This window comes from Poecilia reticulata, linkage group LG10 (genome assembly GCF_000633615.1).
Source record: "Poecilia reticulata strain Guanapo linkage group LG10, Guppy_female_1.0+MT, whole genome shotgun sequence".
Classification (NCBI taxonomy): domain Eukaryota; kingdom Metazoa; phylum Chordata; class Actinopteri; order Cyprinodontiformes; family Poeciliidae; genus Poecilia; species Poecilia reticulata.
Window position 1 is genome coordinate 20,087,576 of NC_024340.1, and position 20,118 is coordinate 20,107,693.

Sequence of the window (20,118 nt, forward strand, 5' to 3'; positions counted from 1 at the left end):
TATATATATACACACATAGATTTGTTGGCAAAAGTGAGTTTGTTGTTGCCTGGACCAATCTGAATGACAATCCAATCACACGGCGAGGAAAGAAGTTGAAAGGAATTGTTAAAAATAATCCCATTAAAACAGCAATTTGTTCCGCTTCCAACAGCATGTCTGTCATTGTGCTACTATAATGTAGAGAGCAAACAGCAGGGAAATAGCATGAAAACACACAATGGTTAGTTTTTAGGGTAAAATCAGCAAAGTAAAAACAGAAACAAATATAGTTGTAGCCATAATTTCATACCAGATGTACTCATGTTAGCTGGAGCCTTTCTGAGAAGTTTACATGTGCAAAGAACCAATTACAATTTTTATATGTAAGCCAGGTAATAAGAAAGTAACATTACAACCATAGCAGTGACTGGCAAAGCGCTATTAACTGAAAACTGGGCACATCTTGGCAAGATGTGCTATGTCCTTAATAAATGAAAATCAGGACAAATGGAGGACAAGCTGGCCATATCCAGGAGATGAACAGCATCTAAAAGTCATGTCTTTGAGAAAGAAAAAAAAATCAATCAAACACCTGACAGAACCTAAGAGATGCATCATCCTTCATTTGATCGTCCACTATATGCCAAGTTTTTTAGCTAATAGCTCTGCAGGAATCACCTTGTAAGTGAAAAAAGTATAAAAAAATGTGTCATAGTTGGCATGTTTTGTAAATGCATTTAAAGCTAATTGTGTCTTTGTGACAGACTGCTGGTGACAAAGAGCCTAAAGATCCAATTTAAAGCTGGCCCTTTTCTAAGTTGGCTGTTCTGTGTTGGCACAATGCTTCATTCACTGAGTTTAGGGGCCTTTTTAATGCCTGGATGATGCACAAGTCAGAGTTGAGTAGCTTAACAAGCTAAAACCACTCTGGAAACTTCGCAAGCCCTTAACTGGAATGTAGATGAGCAAAAAAAGATGGACTCCAAAAGAAGTACTCATATTTAGTTGATATTATTATTGTGCTGTGTCACTTCAAATTAAACACATTTTTGTTGCTAGAATTTATGCAACTTCATTTTGTAGTTCATGATGGTTGACTATAGCTCAAGATTGTCAAGAGTTGCAAATGGTACAACGGTTTACATTAACCATCCTGTCTCAGAAGCTGGCATTGTCCTCATACACAGACACTGTATTAGCAGAGACTGCACTTGTTTCTGCTACTTTCTGCAGCAATTCAAGAAGTACAACTTGACTTGATGAGCTGCTGGTGCAATAAGTCTGTCTGGTGTCCGTCCATCAAAGTGTGGTTTGGCTTGTCCAATAGGACAGGATCAGACTAGAATGAACAAGAAGGTCTGTAAAGAGGATCAGGGCTGACCTTTCCTCCATCCAGAGTTGGTACGGGTCTAGTATAAAGAAAAGGAAAGTTAAAATCTCTACTGAGTCCACACATCCTGAGTTTTACCTAACATCAGTAGAGTAGTTTATTTTTGTTTGCTTTTTTGTGTTTAAGAAGTTCAAGTGACATAGTAGAATGTTTCAAGGTATTTAAGTATACAGCAAGTGCCAGGTCCATCTTGCCACCAGTGTGGCCAGTGTACAGTTTTGCCAAGATGTGCAACAGGTGAGTGTCTGCACACAGAGTGGGGTAAAGAGTTTTGGTGCAACAGAGAAGCCAGTTTTGCCCCAAAAAAACAAAGAGGGAAGGGTAGACTGGACTTCTGAAGGAAGTACAAGTAAGACTGTTGGAGATATTTTCTCCTCTTGTTGATAGCTTTGAACAGCTCAGAAGGAAAAGCTTACAGCTATCACAAGTCTTAAGTCACCCTAATGGTGACACATTGTGTTACATTCATTGATTTGGGTTGCTTCTTGTCCAAGGGACTGGGCTTCCCAGTGTTTTATTTTTATTTTTCCTTTCAAGCTGAAGTTCTGCACAAGAGTTGTAGCAATGGTGTGCATAAAAAGCTGAGAAATGTCTAAATTTAAGTTACAGATTAAAATTAGAATGAATGTTTAATCATTTTCTTAATATTTTCTGAAGGTAAAAGAGCTACCAGGCTTGTCACTAGTTGAACCATCTGTCTGTGTTCCATCTACCATGAACTCTTCAGTCTTTGCTTTTGTTTCGGTGAATTTGAGTGTTAGCTATGGCTAAAGAAAATCCAAACCAGGTTTTCAGTTCCTTTGCTATAAACTCATGTAGATCAGAAACAAAACAGTGATAAACAGTCAACCTGACATTGTAATTTGTGATGTGACACCTCTGTGTATAAGTTGTCCCTTACTGTCTCTTTCTGAAACTGTTAACAAATGTACAATACTCCTCTAAAACTTTAGGAGTCAATCAAAACCATGCATTCGCTATAGGAATCCATTAGATATTTTCAAAATAGTTACATTTTTACACTTAATTATTTATAAAAGTGCATCTATTTCTGATGTTATCATGTTAATCTGTGGACTAGGGTGTTAATTGGTGTTGTATGGAGAAAACAGCATGTTTTGGTGGGGGGGAATGATGTCAATAAGGTCCTTTATTTTCTGTACTACTTGCTGTTGAGACACTGAACAGATGGTCTAGTCTATTTTTGTTGAAGCTTTTGTAACCTTTACTCAACAAATAAAAACTGACGTTGCCATCTGTTAGAAGCTTCAACATTACAAAGTATGCCACCAAAAACTCCCCACAGCCAGAGTCTCGAGGCCAACCGACTTGGCTTCAAGACACAGAAGAAGCAAAACAGAAATGAGCAAAGCAGATTTTGTTAAATTGTTAATTTTAGTCAGAAGTGCACTTCAGGCATCTAAAAATTTGTGCCTATCCTCATGAGTAAAAACTATGATTAATGAAGTTTTGTCTTGGTTTTGTCTTAGCTGCATAAACAACCAGTTTAATAGTCTTTATTAAAATATAACTTTTATTTTGATAATGTTGGATACTACACACCAAACAATATCTGCAGTGTTCTGGTGACATATATTGTCCTTTAAAGTGGTTTTCAACTTTGGCAGTAAAAAAAACTAAAACAAAGTGTGGAATTGTACTCAAGTGTTTCTTAGTTTCCAGACGTTTTCAAATAAATATGTCGGAAGAACATTTGCAATTCTTAGTATTACTATTTCTAAGAGAAATAAGTAATATTTCTGACATTTTTATCTGATTAAAATTTATTGAATATGAACATAAGTCAGTATATAAATACAATCAAATGTTGGTTCTCTGCACTGACCTACTTTGCCCATGTTTAGATATTGTATACTCATGTGATGAAAGAAAGCATGCATTATAACACAAATAGTCCTAGAAACATATTCCAAGATTTCATCAGAGAATACTTGTATGTAAGAAACTGAGGTAATACAGATTTTTTTTTTATCAATGCAGAAAAGTAATAATTTTTCTTGATGTGTTTGCTTCAATGGGAATATCTGTGAGTGGTTTCTGGGAGGCCCTCAAGCCAACTCCCTCCCTCCACCCCTTCTTTGCTGATTATCAGCCCTACTTCACATCAGCTGAGAGTAATTTGATTATTGCTGAGTCTTCAGGGGTTTTGCAGTGATCACTGATTTACTTAAAGGAAAGAAAAAAAATTCAATTTATTTTCCCCTGAAGGAGGCCTTCAGTCTAATTTGATAACGAGCAGGACGAGTCGCCGCCTGACAATCATAGGAGTTGCTATAATAAATTCTGAGATGAGACTAGCTGTTGTGGCAGAGTGACACAACTTACACATTTCATCTAAAGTCAAATTAAAAGCTAAACCTCATTTAAAAGGACTGTGATATTAGTGTTTATTCTTTGAGGCACTGATATACCACTTTTATGAATGTCATTGTATCTGAACAGCTTAGGATTGATTTCTGTCTTTTCAAGAAGGGAGAAAAAAATCTCAGTGCAGAGACTTGGAACTTGCTTTATATCAGTAATGAATGGAATGCAGCCTTAAAAATATATATATAACAAAATTACTAAAATTACTAGATAAATGAAGGACAAAATGCAAAACAAAATCAGGTTCTTCTATACTGTAGTGTAATACATGATGATCCTTCCTAAACAGTTCAAATATCTGCAATAGGTGAACAGAGACATCTATGTAAATAAGATCTACTTTGTCAACGTAAGATAAAAGGTGACAGCAACAAGCTGTGCCTTAACATTAGAGACAAAGCAAGATTTATTGCCATCAAAAATAGACTCAAAGAAAATATTTTAGCAAGGGAACCTTGTCTACATTCAATAGCAGGAATAAGCTCAGTTATTACTTTTTATTTATTTATTTTTAATTTTTTTATTTTTTACCTTTGGAAACAATTTAGACTTGGATTTGCCTGCAGTTTGCTCCAGTTTGAGGTAAAGCAAATATGTTGGTTACACCAGACCAAATACCAGGACATCTGTTCTATCGGCATCCAAAGACAGAAAATACAATATAACATCATTAGCATTCAGCCTCTATTATTAATGCAAATTGTAAGGAAAGTAGGTCCAATGACAGGGCCTTGTGGGACATCTTGAGATGTGTGAAAGATTGGTACAAACTGTTAAAACGGAGAAAGACAGTCGCTTTGTCTTCTGTCAGGATAGGAACAATCTTCCAAATTCAACCAGGTTATTTGTGTTTGGGTTAACTTAGATGGTAAGATCTGCAGAAACTGTGTTTAAGTTGCAAAAGGAGGAGAAATACTTCATTGTCACCACAGAGCTGACAGCTGTAACAAAAAAAAGGGCAAACGGTAGCAGCTCTATAAACCGGGAAGACTGTGTTTGAGTGTCCTCTAAAGGCCCTTTCACAGCAGACCTTTAACAAAAAATATACAGGTTGTAAAAGAAGAAGAAAAAACAAATGTAGCCAGCTTTATTTCATTGTCAAGAGGATTTTGGGGTCAATCTTAAGTGGGATTAAGTAGTATTCAATCAGATGTCAAAAAGCCTGGTCTAAATAAAGTCCATCAGGCCTGGCAGCTAACCCAGTGTGTGTTGTTTGTGTGTTTGCAGGGTTGGCAAGCTGATATCTCTGCGTCTATGGTGCGTATTATACTTTGATTGGGCTCCAGATTTCAGTAGCTTTGACAGTAAACTTTGTCCTTCTGCTTTTGGCTGTAACTGTTACGAAGCAAAGCAGGGCTAGGGGAATTGTTGGGGCTCCTCCAAGACCCTGCAGGCACAGAAATGGAGCGCACCCTTGGACGAGCACTGATTAGTATTTGATGATGGCTATCCTCCCAGGCGAGGTTTGGACGGCTGACCTACTTTGGCCTCTGGTCAGAGAGGGAGACATTCCGTCCTCTGGCCTTAAAGGCGATGACTCTATGGGCTGACTCTCCAAAAACACCCCACAGCAGCTCCGACTCATGAGCTGTGGTTTTGGGAGTGTGAGGTCAGTGCTGACGGGGATTCTGCTGTTCTTCAGCAGCTCTCTTTGTTCATGCATTTAGAAATGATGATGTACTTTCAGCCTTGATTTTCTACTCGAATTGCTTTTAGTAATTTGGGACCAGTAACTCATTTTTTTTGGTTTGTATTTATGGATGGAGATCTTCTCTCTGAGCAAAAAGGATTTTCTGAGGATGAGTCTCTGGTTTTACAACGGTGAAAAATGTAAATGAAAAAGAAGGCAAAGAATAACACAAGTGATGAGTAGAACAACATTGACTCAGTGGAACAGAAGAAGAAAATACGCCCTGCATTATTTCTTCCAAGTGGTTTTGAATTATTTAAACCTTTTCCAAAAACTCATTCATCTCAGTGAGGCTGAGTGAATTTTAATTTCTCTAAAAATACAGATCATACAATGTATCATCATGTTTAACAATTGGTAACCTTTAAAACAATATATGCTACAAAAAAATTCAGACCTACATGTAAGTCAGTGCAATATAAAGTTACAATTACATTTGTTTCATTTCTGTGTGGTATAGAAACCAGGAAATTAGGGATGTTCTCATCAGCTTTTCAAGAAAAAAAACAATCCTAGTGATTAGCCAATATGAGTCCCAGTCTAATTCTGAATTAAAACTAATTAAATCAATGTAATTTTTTTCATAGTGGAGTAAAATTGCCACACTGTAGCACTTTACTTACCCACTAATGATGTCCCAGATGCTGCTGTGTCTACTATTCTTCCATTTCTAACCTGCAACTAGTATTTTGTTCAAACTGGAGTTTCTGCAGGTCACTGTCAATGGACTGCTGACTGACTGGGCAAGCAGGTCACATGACACAAACAGACAAGAACCCTAGTAAATTTTGGCTCCAAACTGTTTTTTCAGAAATGGGACCACTATATCCCAGTTTAAATGATTAAAAAAAGTAGAACCCTCAAAACAAAACATTTCACATTATTTCCTGTTTCTATCTTTATATAAATCAAATTTTTTGTCACATCCATAGTGTTGACAAAGTAGGACAACAAAGCTTCGAATTAGTTTTTCCAAATACTGCTTTAAATATTGCTTGATAGAAACATATCTCTCCTTGTCAGGTTATCTGAGCTTTTGGATGCAGTACATATTGCAGATCTGTTTTTTTATGTTAAGGGACTGTTTTTTTCAGACCATCTTAATTAAAATTAACAACTGCTACAGCCTATAGGTGCTGTGCAGCTATAAGTGTAGTGAATGCATGTTTATTTTATAAATCCCTAATCTCAGCTAGACAATTTGTTGTGCATGACTGCAACTGATGTTCTGCAATAGAGAAATCACATCCACATCTTTCCTGGAAATATAAAATTCATAATGTTCACATGTTTGTATTTATACTGTGCCAAAAAATAGATAAACTTCAAAATTCTCTAAACCCCAGAAAACAATGTGAACTGTACCATCCAAATGCACTCAGATTGTTTTTAAATACAGTTTTGCCATATGAAACCAAAAGGCTATGTTTTCGGCAAATCCAAAAATGTAAAAAAAATAAATAAATAAATAAAAATACTTGGACAATGACGGGAGATTGCAAGTGACAATATTTCAACAGTTAGTTGCTCTGTACAAAAGCAATTAAGCTTTAAACAATTTGCTGACCAGACCCTTTGGCTTATGTGTTAAAAAAGAACAACTTCATAAACTTCTTACATATGAATTAGAAGAGCTATTTATTTTAAAAAATCTCATCAAGGAAACACATGACTACTTAACATTGCAAGCACAAAGCCAAAACCTCATTTTTTTTCTCTTATTTATTTTTGTTTAAGTTGTATCAATATTTTTGGATTAATTGAGAGCAATGTATTTGGTGTTGAACAAAAACAACCTGTAAAAATGGGACTTAAATAATACTTGTGCACACAGTATGAACACAATATGTTAAAAATTAATGACGTTAATAAAACTACCAACTTTAAATATTTGCATAATGTTGTGACACCATCTTGGCGATGTTTTATGCAAACAAGTGTTAGAAAATAAAAGGCTTGTTGTGGTAGGTGCTTTCTGTGGAGCAGAGCTGCTTCCTTATGCTCTGTATTACCGTGAATTCAAAATGAACATGCATGAATGGCTCATGAGCTCTAATGCGATTGCCTCTTTAGGCATTGTTTTCCCATTGTGGGTTTCTCTGCTCGTGCTGTCGACACGACAAATGGAGAGTTTCCTCGCCCATTGGGTTCAGAGTTGCTACAATTTGGGTGGAAAGAATTTCATTGGCTGTGTGCATCACAGTCTGGGAGAACGCAGAGTACGTAACCATGTTTCATGTAAATAAGTCACTTAGGATTTCACTGCTGTCATGTTGTATTTTTTCCTAAATTTACAATAATGGATTATCCCTTTCAGGCCCCTAGGATGCCCACAGGCCCATGTTCAGATCTGCTGTTGGAAATGGAAATGATGTTGGGAAACTTGGGGGGCAAACAGGATAAAGCTTTCAGAAATTCTTTCATTCTGGAATGAAATGCTTAAATACAGAATGCATATTTGTTCATTCAGAAAGTAAAGTAATACAATCAAAAAAATTTATGCTTCACTGGATTGTGGGTTTGTAGACAAATTATACTTAGTGTGTTAACTTTTTATTATTATTATTATTATTATTATTATTATTATTATTATTATTATTATTATATAGAGTATATGGAATAAATGCATGTTTTTATATGCTGTTTTGCAGTTAAGTAAATACTAAAGTGTCTTTTCATCAAGGTAAGTGGCAGGCGGAACCAACCCTCTATCAAGAGCTGTGTTAATACAGTATATAGCACAATTATGGAGCAACAGAAACACCTTTTATTATACTGAATTGAAACAGATTGATGGGATTTAATTGCAGAAAACCCACTCATATTTGAAAAATGCATTAACTCGTCACCTTACCTGAAATTAAGATGCAGAATATGTCTCCTATATAATCATCTCAATCATGCCAATAGTTTTAGTTTTTTTTTTTTTTTGGGGGGGGGGGTTCAAAGAGATGGATAAAGTTGATGTAGTTCCTAAGTTCCTTAGCAGAACTATGTGGTGGGATTTGACTAGTCCAGAAATTTTAATAAAAATGAAAAAGATAAAAATTCATTACCTCAAATTTCTCTACCATGGCTTCTGATGTCTGCTCAAAAGGTTTCTAAATAATACTGGTGCCACAATAAATACCATCCATCCATTCATCCATTTTCTTAAACCTTTGCCCCTTGTGGGGAGACATTTTGGGCAAGAGACTGGGTACGAGGAGAGGAGAAATGCAATATTTTCCCTTTAGGAAAATTTATCAGAAACCAAAACATAATAAACTATATCAATTGCTGGCAAAAAAATAGCTTCTTTCCTTTTTTTTTCTTAGTTATTTAGGTGGAAGCAAACTCCAGTGAGTTCCAAACATACTCAAGCAATCATTTTAAAGAGTGACATGGATTATACTGGACCCACAACCCTGCAAGTACAAATGGGTACAGACAGTAGATGGATGGATAACCTGAGAAACCTTAAATCAACACTGTCCCAAGAGACAAAAAGCTTATTTAATCAGTGCCCAGCATTTGTTCTATAAAGGCATATTTAAACAAGGTTTGAATAGCTCATGGTTGTTGTGAGTGTGTTTTTAACCATGGGGATATCCAGTCATTGGACAACAATAATGTTTATTCACCGTTGTCCAAAACCTGCAGAGTGGTAAATTCATGTGGGGACCTAGTCTCCTCCTGTTTACCCAGGCTGTGTTTGCTAACAGTGCTAAGCTAACCACACATGATAAGATACTACACACAAACAGTCAGTCGAGCGAAACAGACACCACAGCAGCAAAATGCAGCAAGACAGAAGCAAACATTCAGAGCATTTTTAAGACAGCTCTTTGGTTTTACTGAAATACATTTCACTCAGAAGCTTTAAGTGTTTGTATAAACTACTGGACTTAAGCACTCAGCTATTCATGCATCACGACATCCTGTTCAGGGTCAGCATCACTCATTCTTCATCTCTATCCAGACAGAAAAGCATTAAAGTGAGGTATTTCTGTAGCTCGCAACAGTACTAAATTGTGGAACTTTATTTTAAATCCTGGTAAAAATGCCACATTTGACAGTCATCCTAGCCTAAACTTGGAAAACATGTCCTGCAGTGGATATGCTACAAATGTCTAAGTCCAATTTTCCTATTTTCGACACACAGACTATAAAACTACATAAAACATGTTTCACAAAGACCCAAAATACACTAACTTCCTTCAATGATCTAAAGTCATGACTAAAAAGTTAGTTGGTAGTTCATAATTTCACCATTAGCAGCTATTTCCTTGCTATTTGTTGATGGCAAGAAAATATCTTCTCATTTAACTTAGTGCAGTCATTATAATTGTTTCATGTGTTGTAAAAGTAGATCTGCATTCAAATTATATGTTCCAAGCATCCATCACCAGTAGTGCTGCAGTAATTAAAAAAATGTTAGGCAGATGAACAAAAACGTATGTGCTATAGAAACATAGTTGTCATAATTATACTGTCACAGCACGATCACATAAATGCTCAGCAGTCTGCTGCCAGGTCATCTTCCAACATGGAGATTTTTCCTTTATCACAATTATTCATTGGCTTTAGCTTTTAAATGCAAGTACTTCAGCATTTACTGTGAACAGCATCTTAAATCATAAATGCCTTTCTGTTTACTTAGGACAAGAAATCAACATTTTTAGACACCATTTTACCTAGTGGCCATAGTTTCTTACTGTGTAAAACTCTGTCTTTAAGATCATGCTTTTGTTATCATGACAACTGAAACTGAATTTTAAAAGCAAAGCATTTAAGCAGTGTTGCCTTATTCATGTCAAAACTAAAGACTTTTACAATGGGGGGTATTTTATTAGACTGTTTAAATAGGAGATTCACATCAGGGTGTATAAAACGGGCAAGGAGACTGAACAAGGAGATTCCAGTTTTTGAGCATCAATGGAAAACTGGAAGCCAAGGTCTAAACAAACTGGGTGGAATGTCTCTTTTGTTTGGAGATGTGGTTTCTTCTGGATGCAGAGTCAAAGGGGATGAAAATAATTAAACATAATAATGTGTCTGTGGTGGATTGTTGCATAACTCATCCCTGCCCATCACTGCAGCACAACAATCAATTTAAGACCTCCTTTTAAATTATTCAAACCACCTCCTTGCAACAGGTCACTATTAAACCCCATCATTAACCGCCCCCCATTCCCTCAGTCCCCACTGCCACTCCCCCTCTGCTCCACGGTGCGGTTATTAACACAGCTGGTGAACTGGAAAGGTGATGAAGGGGAGGAGAGACGGGAAAGACCCACCATTGGGAGGTAAAAAAGGGGGGGACCTTAAGGGCCCAAAGGATTCTGCTTCCGGTCTCCTTCCCATCAGCGCTCCCAGGTCACATAAACAGCCCCAATCATGGCCTCGTGAATTATTCAGCACATTCATCAGCTGTAATCTGATTATTCACCAGGTACAGACGTATGAATAATGAAGGAGCAGTGCAGCACCCATTTCCATATTCTGTCTATGTATTTGACAGCATTGAGAGGACAGATGGACAAACAGATACAGTTCCAGGACAGACTGATGGGAAACATTGGACACACAGTGATTTGGTGTACAGGGAACTTTTCTAGTCCTCTTGGCTAAAAGTTTTAACACACTCCTGATTTTCTGCTTTATTGTTGTTCACAAACTGTGCTGCTAAAGTGTTCAAGATGTGTTTATGTGATTGATTAAACCAGCGACCCAAGAAGACATTTAAAACGGATTCCATCAGTCACCAAAATATTTCCACCTAGATGTAATATTACATCTCATACATAATTAAGACGAAAAATACCACAAAGAATTTCCAGAGTTTAGGCTTAAATATCTGTCAAAGAATTATGTTGTGGACTGCAGTAATAACTGTACTTTTGAACTTTCATTTAAAAAATGTTTGTTATTTTTGTTATTTTTCTGGAAAAGCAAACTAGCAAGCAAACTTATAACCTGCAAACTTGAGGATGGGACATGTACTGATTGTTGGGTGAACATTTCAATAATGTGACATGGCAATATCAGTCAAATACTAAGGATTTCCTGACTTTATCCCAGGTATCAGATCAAGTTCCTATCTTTGGCATTTGGAGTCCCTGACAGAGCTCATCACTTGATACCTGTTGGTCAACTGTCTGTGAGATTTTCTGTTGCACTCACAGCAATCACAGCCAATTCTCAATTTGTATTCTAGACCTTTGACTTTATTTGGTTAAGCTATTTAATCTGTCTTTGCCTTGCTAACTAGTTGTTTTCAGCCTTCTTCTGTGGCATTTACTGTAGCTCTATACATCTGTCAGGTCCCCTGCTCTACTCACTGTCCTCATAGATTCACAGACAGTTCTCGGTGTCGGAGGGAAATGTTGGAGTGGTTTGCTTTCAGGATCTCTGCTAATTTAACCACAATATCTTGACAGGATGTCATCTGTGCAGAAAGTCCATCCATCCATCCATTTTCTTGCATTTTTGTCCCTTAGTGGGGTCGGGAGGGGTGCTGGTGCCCATCTCCAGCTAACGTTCCGGGCGAGAGGCGGGGTACACCCTGGACAGTTCGCCAGTCCGTCGCAGGGCAACACAGAGACACACAGGACAAACAACCACACACACACACACACACACTCACACCTAGGGGCAATTTGGAGAGGCCTATTAACCTGACAGTCATGTTTTTGGACTGTGGGAGGAAACCGGAGTACCCGGAGAAAACCCATGCATGCACAGGGAGAACATGCAAACTCCATGCAGAAAGACCGGGGCCGGGAATCAAACCCAGAACCCAGCTCTACCAACTGCGCCACTGTGCAGCCCCGTGCAGAAAGTCTTTCTTTGCTAATAAATATTCCACAGAATGCATTGTTACAACAAAATGGAAGCAATTTAAAGCGACAGCAACTCATTCATGACGAGGCAGCTCGGTTTCAAACCAGCAACCCACCTGCCTTGGTTCCGCATGGGTAGTATCTGCTACATGGCCACAGATCGTCAGAATCACTTTGTATCTTTGAGAATCTCTCTGCATTGGAAAATTGTTGCTTTAAAAAGACAGAAATGTTTCATCTCAAAATTTTTATTGCAAGTTTTCAGTTTCTTTTGTGTAAACTGCAATACAACCATGATATTATACAACTGAGCTTTATCACTGAGTTTCTACAAATAATGTCCATGTTTTCCACAGCTCTACTTGGCATCCTTGATTTTTTATTTCACTTTCTTTAGCTTTATATGCATGCTGTGCAGGTATCCTACTTCTTTATTCCTCTTTAACATTCAAAGCCGCATCTGAATAATTCCTATTTAAATAATTGATTCTCTTTTACTTCTTTGGTCTGCTAGACTGCTGCAGTAAATAATAGATGGGTCCATCATCAGGGACTCTCCAACCCTGGAGACTGAGTGATGGCTGCTGATAATACCAAAAATAATTGCATGAACATCTCAGAAGCTTGAGTTTGGATTTGTTGAGAGAATGGAGTTGTGTATTTTTGGGAGACAAAAATGACACAATGAGACGACGTGTGTTTAATTTGGGTGGGGGAAACTAAAGTCGAAACCCACACAAACCTTGAATCAAGTGCTTCCATCTTGCTCTATGTACATCGTGTTAATCAAATCTATTATTTTAAGCTGCTTCTTTTAATCTAGCGGTTCTCAACGTGGGCGGTACCGCCCCCCAGGGGGCGTTCAGAGGACGGCAGGGGGCGCTGGCGGACATTTTTATTAAAGGGGGACGCTGGGATGCCTTTGGGGGGCGTTTAGTCGAAGGTAAACTTTACACCTTAAATGCACAATACCAGTTTAGACTTTGAGCAACTTGGTAAAACTGTATTGTGTAACATTAAACCATGCTTGGCTGCAACTGTATCAATGGCAGCTCATCTTCTATTCAGTGTTTGTAGCTTCTGTTAGCTTCTTGGCGCAGCTCCATTCTCCTGCTACTGGTAGCTAAAATCACGATACCCTCACTGTGTATCCCTCTGAAAAATGAACCCATTTAAATAAAGAAATAAAGAAATCCCTCCATGGGTGATACCTCGATAGAGAGCGTTCATTTTATAGCGTTAACACCGGTGCTGTAAGTGGTCCGGTATGAAACGGGGGTGATAGAACAACACAGCACTTTTAAATTTCAATAATCAGAATGCAGTAATTGTTTCCGTTGTTTTAAAAGGTTTATGTCAGTCTGCCTTTTCCCCATCGATACGCTTCACCACCGCCCTGCACCTTAGGGGCTTAAAAAAAACGACGCGCACATTGCGCAAAACAGGAGAAGCGGGACATAAAACGGAGCGACGAACTAGATGTGAATTACGGCATAAAAACAGAGAATCCGACGATGAACAGTGAAAAAATCAACACATGAAACACATGACGATTAGGCGACGCAGCAGGTGATGAGTGAAAATTACTGATGGTCAATAAACAATCAAATAAATCTAGCAACAGGAAAGAAACTAAAGTGGACATAGCAATAAACCAAGAGAGGATAATATTAATCAAATGAAACTAAATGGAAATGAATGAAGAACAAAATGCAAGAATAAACTARGAAACTAAAGTAAACACAGAGGAATAAACTGGTATGGCAAGACCTTTCGGGCAATAATTAATACAGAGGACTGTATGGCAAGAATAAACAGACACTATTTCGAGATAAAAGGTAAAATAATATTGTTGAAATGTCATGTGTTTGTTGAGACCACATCTAATACTGAGAATAAATATATCTTACAGACCATAACAGTAAAGAACTTGTCACTTATTTATGTTTTTAATTAGATTTTATATATTTATTTCTTCAATATTATTTTTCATGTCAGTGTTAATGTCATGAGGCTGATGACTCCATGACACTTTCAATTTGACTCATTAGGATTTGATTAAGAACCAGATTTGTTTTTGTAATTTTTGTCCAGTGAAACTAATAATCTATAAATCAACAGACAGGTCTATATAAAGATACAATCCATGTTTCTGTCTCATATTTGTATGGCATTAAAAGAACTTGGAACTTTTGTTTTTCCACTGAAAGCTCTGGTTTGCACAATAAATGCCAWGTGGGTGAAATTTTATGGWTGATRCTCTGATGTCCCATTCTCCTGAAGGCAGCACAGAGCTGCACCACCAGAAACTGACAAACACTGAAGAGAAGAAGAGCTATGATTAATGTAGTTACAGTTCTATCCATGTTTTAATGTTGCAGAGCTCATTCGTTTTGCAAATAGTTCAAAGTTTAAACTGGCATGTTGTTCATCTTTTATCTGGTCATTTTGTGGAATATTTTTACAACTAGAAAATGGTACAAAGAATATTGTTTCCACTCTGATTGGCTGCTGTTAGGCCCACCAATTTTAACTTGAATGTTCATTGCATTTTTCGTAGACACCTGTSWAAATAATTTCTATTCCCATGACTTTTTTGTTCTCTGGGAAATTATTTTTGATGATACAGAAACAAGCATAAAAATCAAAACATCTACAATAGTGATAGTAATATTGATAAAATAATGGTCAGTGCATCGTAGCCTGCAAATTCTTTGGTGGGGGGCGGATAAAGGCTGGGGGGGGCGCTGGGCCAAAAAAGGTTGAGAAACACTGTTTTAATCTTTATTGATATGCATGTTTAACCTCCATCACTATTAGATTAAGCTGTTTTTGTGTTATCAGTTAAGCTTCAAACTAAATGGCAGAAAAGCTGAAAACCACTTGTGATGTGTAAAACATTGTGTATAAAAGCAAAAAATGTGCTGCTCACTGACAAAGGTTGTTGTTTGTAAATAAACAGAAAGTTTGTGTCCCTAACTTATTGAATTTTTTAATTGAACTCAGAACAAATCAAATCAAAGACCCATCTTTTTCAGTGGGTCTAGGGACTTTAATTTTTATTAATTTATGAACGGGAAGAACATGCTTTTTATAGCGTTTTCAGAGTTTGCCTGCTAATTATTGGAAAACTAACTGGCTGGCTGATTGGTGCAACACTAGTTATGTGTAAATACAACACTACATATTTGCTTTTTTAAATGGATTATTTACATATTAGTTTGAATGTTCCAATTATAGACTGTGTCCCTTGTCAATCTTTGCCTTTCTTAAAATTTGGTTCCAAACTGAAGGAGTATTCAGTGGTTCTAAAGACACCTTGGTGTTTAATGAGAACCATGACATTAACAATAAAACCTACAGTCAGGATTTCACTTCACCTCGGTTCATAATTTTCTCAGTCTGTACCAGGATGCCTTTTAACTCCAAAGCAGAGTTAATACATTTTGTCAAGTGAAGTTGAAGCTATATCTTTAAAAACAAAAAGAAGAAAAAAACAGGCATATGTAGTCATGTAAAAAGATCAGACTGAATAAAATAGTGAAAATCCAAAGAGAAAATCTTGAAAGATGTTCTTGTATGTTATGTTTTGATATGAATTTTGTCCTCTTAAGAGTTTACTTCTTCAGCGGTTTTGACACCCTTTTAAATACATTTACAAGTTTTCTCTAAATCATATTTTTCATAATTGCTGTGTACATCCCAGTTTCTTTGTTGATTCTATTTGAGTCATGGAATTCTTTTTAAAATTGAATTTAAATGTTACTCACAGAGTTGTAGAAACACCTAATTGGATTCATTCTAGACCTTATTCTGCTTATATAACCAGCATCCTCACTCTTGATAGCAGGGATTAAAAGCTATAAAAAGGGGAAAAGCCAGCATGGCGCCAACTGTAACCTCTCACTTGGATTATGGGGAACACAGGGTTTAGAGAATGGTCATGTTAAGTAATGATGAGTGACCTTTAGATCAACTTTACAAAGGCTGTTTCCTTTTGTTCAAATCATGAACTTTTGCTTTAATTAACTCAGTAACTTGCGTCTGCCCGGCTGTGGAGGGGCAGCACTGCCTCAGATCACTATCACTGCTCTTTTGGATTTTTCTCTTGTTAAAACAGATTGTCAGAAAGCCTGTGGATGGATTCATTTGAAAATCAAAACATGTCACCACAGTTGCACAGCTCCCCAGACAATTCCTTAGTCCTTAAAAAGTTGCTTGTGTGCTGTATTAACAAAGTAATAGCTGCTTGTTCTCAACTTCTGGGGATTAAAGAAACAGAGAGAAATCTTGGGAAATCACATTGTTTCCAGCGCCAGTGGACAGTGAGATTAAAAGTGAGGGAAGTCATGCAATAACACTATGAGCTTGGCAATATGTCTAATATATCCAAAATAAAAAAAAATCTAATATATAATATAATAAAAAGTGATTGAAAGGCTCACTTTTCGGTCAATTCTCAATCCCAGCTCTTCACCTTTGGTCTAGTTTTGTGGAATTATATTGTCCACTCATGTTTTTCCAACTAATAGTCATCCCATCTGTTTTATTCCCAATTAATCTTATTCCCAATTTAATATATCATGCAAAACGGAGAGAAAAAAGGTCAAGATAGCATCAAGTCAGTTGATCTCACTAGTTTGAGGTCTGGATTTTTTTTTTTGTATTATGTTTGCCTTTTTGTTGTAGACTTGTTGCTGTGTTATGTGTTGCAGGGAAGTCGGAAGCATTTGTAATATGGAGAGGGACACATTAGCTGATGCCGATCGCGAGCCACATTCTGCTTTTCTCCCTCCTGTGCAGTTCGACTTGATTTGTCTAACAAGGTTAGAATTTTAATTGCAGTTTGTGGAATGTTATTTTTGAAAAATATCAATTTTTGCCTCTGATTTCTTTCCAGCAAAGGTGCAGGTCAATCATCTCTATTGATTCAACTGAACCACCAGCACTAGCACAATTAAAAAAGAAAGTTAGTTCACCTCATGACATAAGCTAAACATTATGAGATGCCAATGGAACTAATCACAGTATTCATTTATTGTGATATCCCTTGTCCAGTTTTCAGCAGCCTGCACTTGTGATCCACTTTGTTGTTGATGTGTGGATCTTTGCTTAGGAGTTCCTGGCCATGTCACTGAGTACAAGTTTACCGGGTTGGTTTGCTCTAAATATGTTCCATTTATTATGGCCACACACCTCTTCCTTCTTTCTCCAAAGGACAGTGTTAACTTTTATTCTGACAGATATTAGGTAATATTATAATAAAAAAAATCACTATGCATACTTATTATGACACAAAGCCATTGCCTGTCAAAAAACTATTCTGCACTGTGATGACATGTGGCACCAACGACTCCTGACTAATTGTCAGTTTGTGACTAATTCCCAGTGAGAACGTGAAGATCTTGACACATTCTCAGTGCTGATATTTAACATTGAGTTGTTTTTTTTTTTCTCTGTATCATCACACCAATGAATGGATTCATCATGCTATTAGATCAAAAACTTAATTAGTTTCCCTACAATAATCATGTCTGTGTTGTCATTTACTTGATATGATGCTGTGCTGCTAAGATCCAAACACCCTCTGTTTCCTTTTGTCTCGTCATTGAACAGAAAACTATTGTCATGCAGATACCATTTTATGTTCTTTTGTGTGTAATGACAAAGGGAGGAACTCTGCCTGAAAAGAATGTGTCTTTGCTTGATGGGTTTTATTGAAAAGAAAACAATAAAATCCTCCACTTGAGATTCCAATGTACTTTTTTAAGATCCTGAATATTATGTACACCGAGTAAAGGGATTTTATGGGCTAGACCAACAGAAACAACGCATAATTTAATTGTGAAATGAAAGCAGTTTATTATCTTTTTTGACGGATAAAATCTGAAATGTGTCATGTGCATTTGTATTCTTAATTTACTGTGGTATCCTTAAAAAATAGACCGATTGCAGCACACAATGCCTTCAAAAGTCAGTGCTTTAGTAAGTAGAGTCCAGCATTGTAAAATGTAATCTCCAGGCTTTTTTTTTTAGAGAACATTAGTGAACAAACAGCTTCATGAAGACCAAACAACAAAACAGACAGGTCTAGAATAAAGCTGTGCAGAGATGACAAAACGATACCATAAGCTTTTATCCTCCTATAGAGTTCGGTTTAGTCTTGTCAAACGAAAACACAAAGAACATCCTTCAAAATGAAGTTTTAGGTTTTCTTCTTTCCATCAACTTACAGGACTTTTTTATTTCTTTAAATTGCATTACTCTGTTACATGGGAGCATGAAGACGTGTCTATAACTGCAAATGACAGGGTTGTCCATTTGCAAACATTTTGGTTTCTGGACACAGAATTGGAAAAGACATACCCAAAAGAATTTGCAGCTGCCTATGAAGTGGTCTACAACATAATGACTCAATATAAAAGCATGCCACACTTTTCAGATGTTTTTGGTAAAATAAAATGACACGCATTGCTGTTTTTCTACTTTACAATTATTGACCTATGATTACAATGGCCCTATTGTATAAATAACATTAGAAATAAAACTACAATCTGTGGTTGTAAAAGGACAACGCTCAGTGGGCATGTGTGCTTTTAAAAGCATTGTGTGACGGCATTAGATGAATATTAGTCAGGCTTCTAGTTTCGCACGCAGGTAAAAACTCCAGCCTACATTTTTTTAAGTCAGCTCGGAGGAAGGACACTCAGAAAGTATCAGTTTTAGACCTCAATACCGGGAGGTTAGAGGTCAACACTACCAAAAGACACTGGACGAAAAGTGGGATTTTTGAACCTGTATTCTGACGCGAACGCAGCTAGTCGGCGACAGATATCGACAGATAATTACAAGTTAGAGAAGGAAACAAGGAGTTTGAGCTGGTTTGCTTGGGATCCGAAGTTTAAACCAGGTATTTATGATATAGGTTTCAAACAATGAGCAAATAAAGGTGCCACAGCAATGTGTAAATTGACTGAAAAGGGCAAACTGCTGAGTTTTAATAGCTTAACAGAAAAATATGAACTGGAGGACCAAGACCAGTATAGATACTTGCAAATGAAAGATTATTATGAGATAGAAATAAAAACCAGCGTAAGTAAAATAATAGAGATATTTCATAAGGCCTATGAAGGAAATAAATTCCGAGTTATTTCAGCACTGTATCAGGGACTGATGGCAGGTAGGAAGACATCTACTATGTACATTAAAGAAAAATGGGAAGAGGAACTGAAGGAACATATAAGTGAGGAGGAATGGTTTACAATTTGTAAAATGCAGTGCACAGCCACCTGCTCCTGTGTTTGGAGGGAATTTAATTGGAAAAACATGATTAGATTTTTTTATAACACCAAAGATCAGGACCAGGATGGTATCCAGTTCACAGCCATGCTGGAGACTTTGTGGCCAGACTGATGTAGGTCACACGCACATATCTGGTCCTGTCAAAAGCTAACCACATACTGTTATGCATAATGTTTGTCTTATTTTGAAAAACATATTGGGATATGGAATACCCAGATCATGTAAAACACTCTATCTGGGATGCCTCACACACGACGTAATTCAAAGGATGATGAATATCTGCTAAAAATACTACTTTCAGCAAGAAAGTAACCAAAAAAAACCATCACAAAATTACGGTTTTAACAAGACCCGCCTACGGTGGAGCGGTGGCTGAGCATTGTGGAGGAGATCTTTGTGATGGAGAAAATCACACATAGTCCAAGATTGCAGGAGGACCAGGTTGTTGTTAAATGGAAAAAATTGAGTGATTATAGATGTAAGGAGGATGCCATTTTTGTATCCAGTTAAATATGGACATGGATGTTTAACATTGTATATGA

The 20,118-nt window shown here is 37.0% G+C and overlaps 1 long non-coding RNA gene across 2 annotated transcripts in view; it reads left to right on the plus strand.

Moving 5' to 3' along the window:
* Nucleotides 1–17,972, plus strand: part of LOC103471467 (uncharacterized) — a 25,293-nt gene extending 7,321 nt beyond the window's left edge. Inside the window, exons 2-4 of one of the 2 annotated variants that reach the window (XR_534643.2) lie at nt 4,988–5,017; nt 16,990–17,100; nt 17,175–17,972. This is a non-coding gene — a long non-coding RNA (uncharacterized LOC103471467). The remainder of the gene's footprint in view (nt 1–4,987; nt 5,018–16,989; nt 17,101–17,174) is intronic. The other variant, XR_534644.2, reaches the window with a different exon arrangement.
* Nucleotides 17,973–20,118: the final 2,146 nt, after the last annotated feature.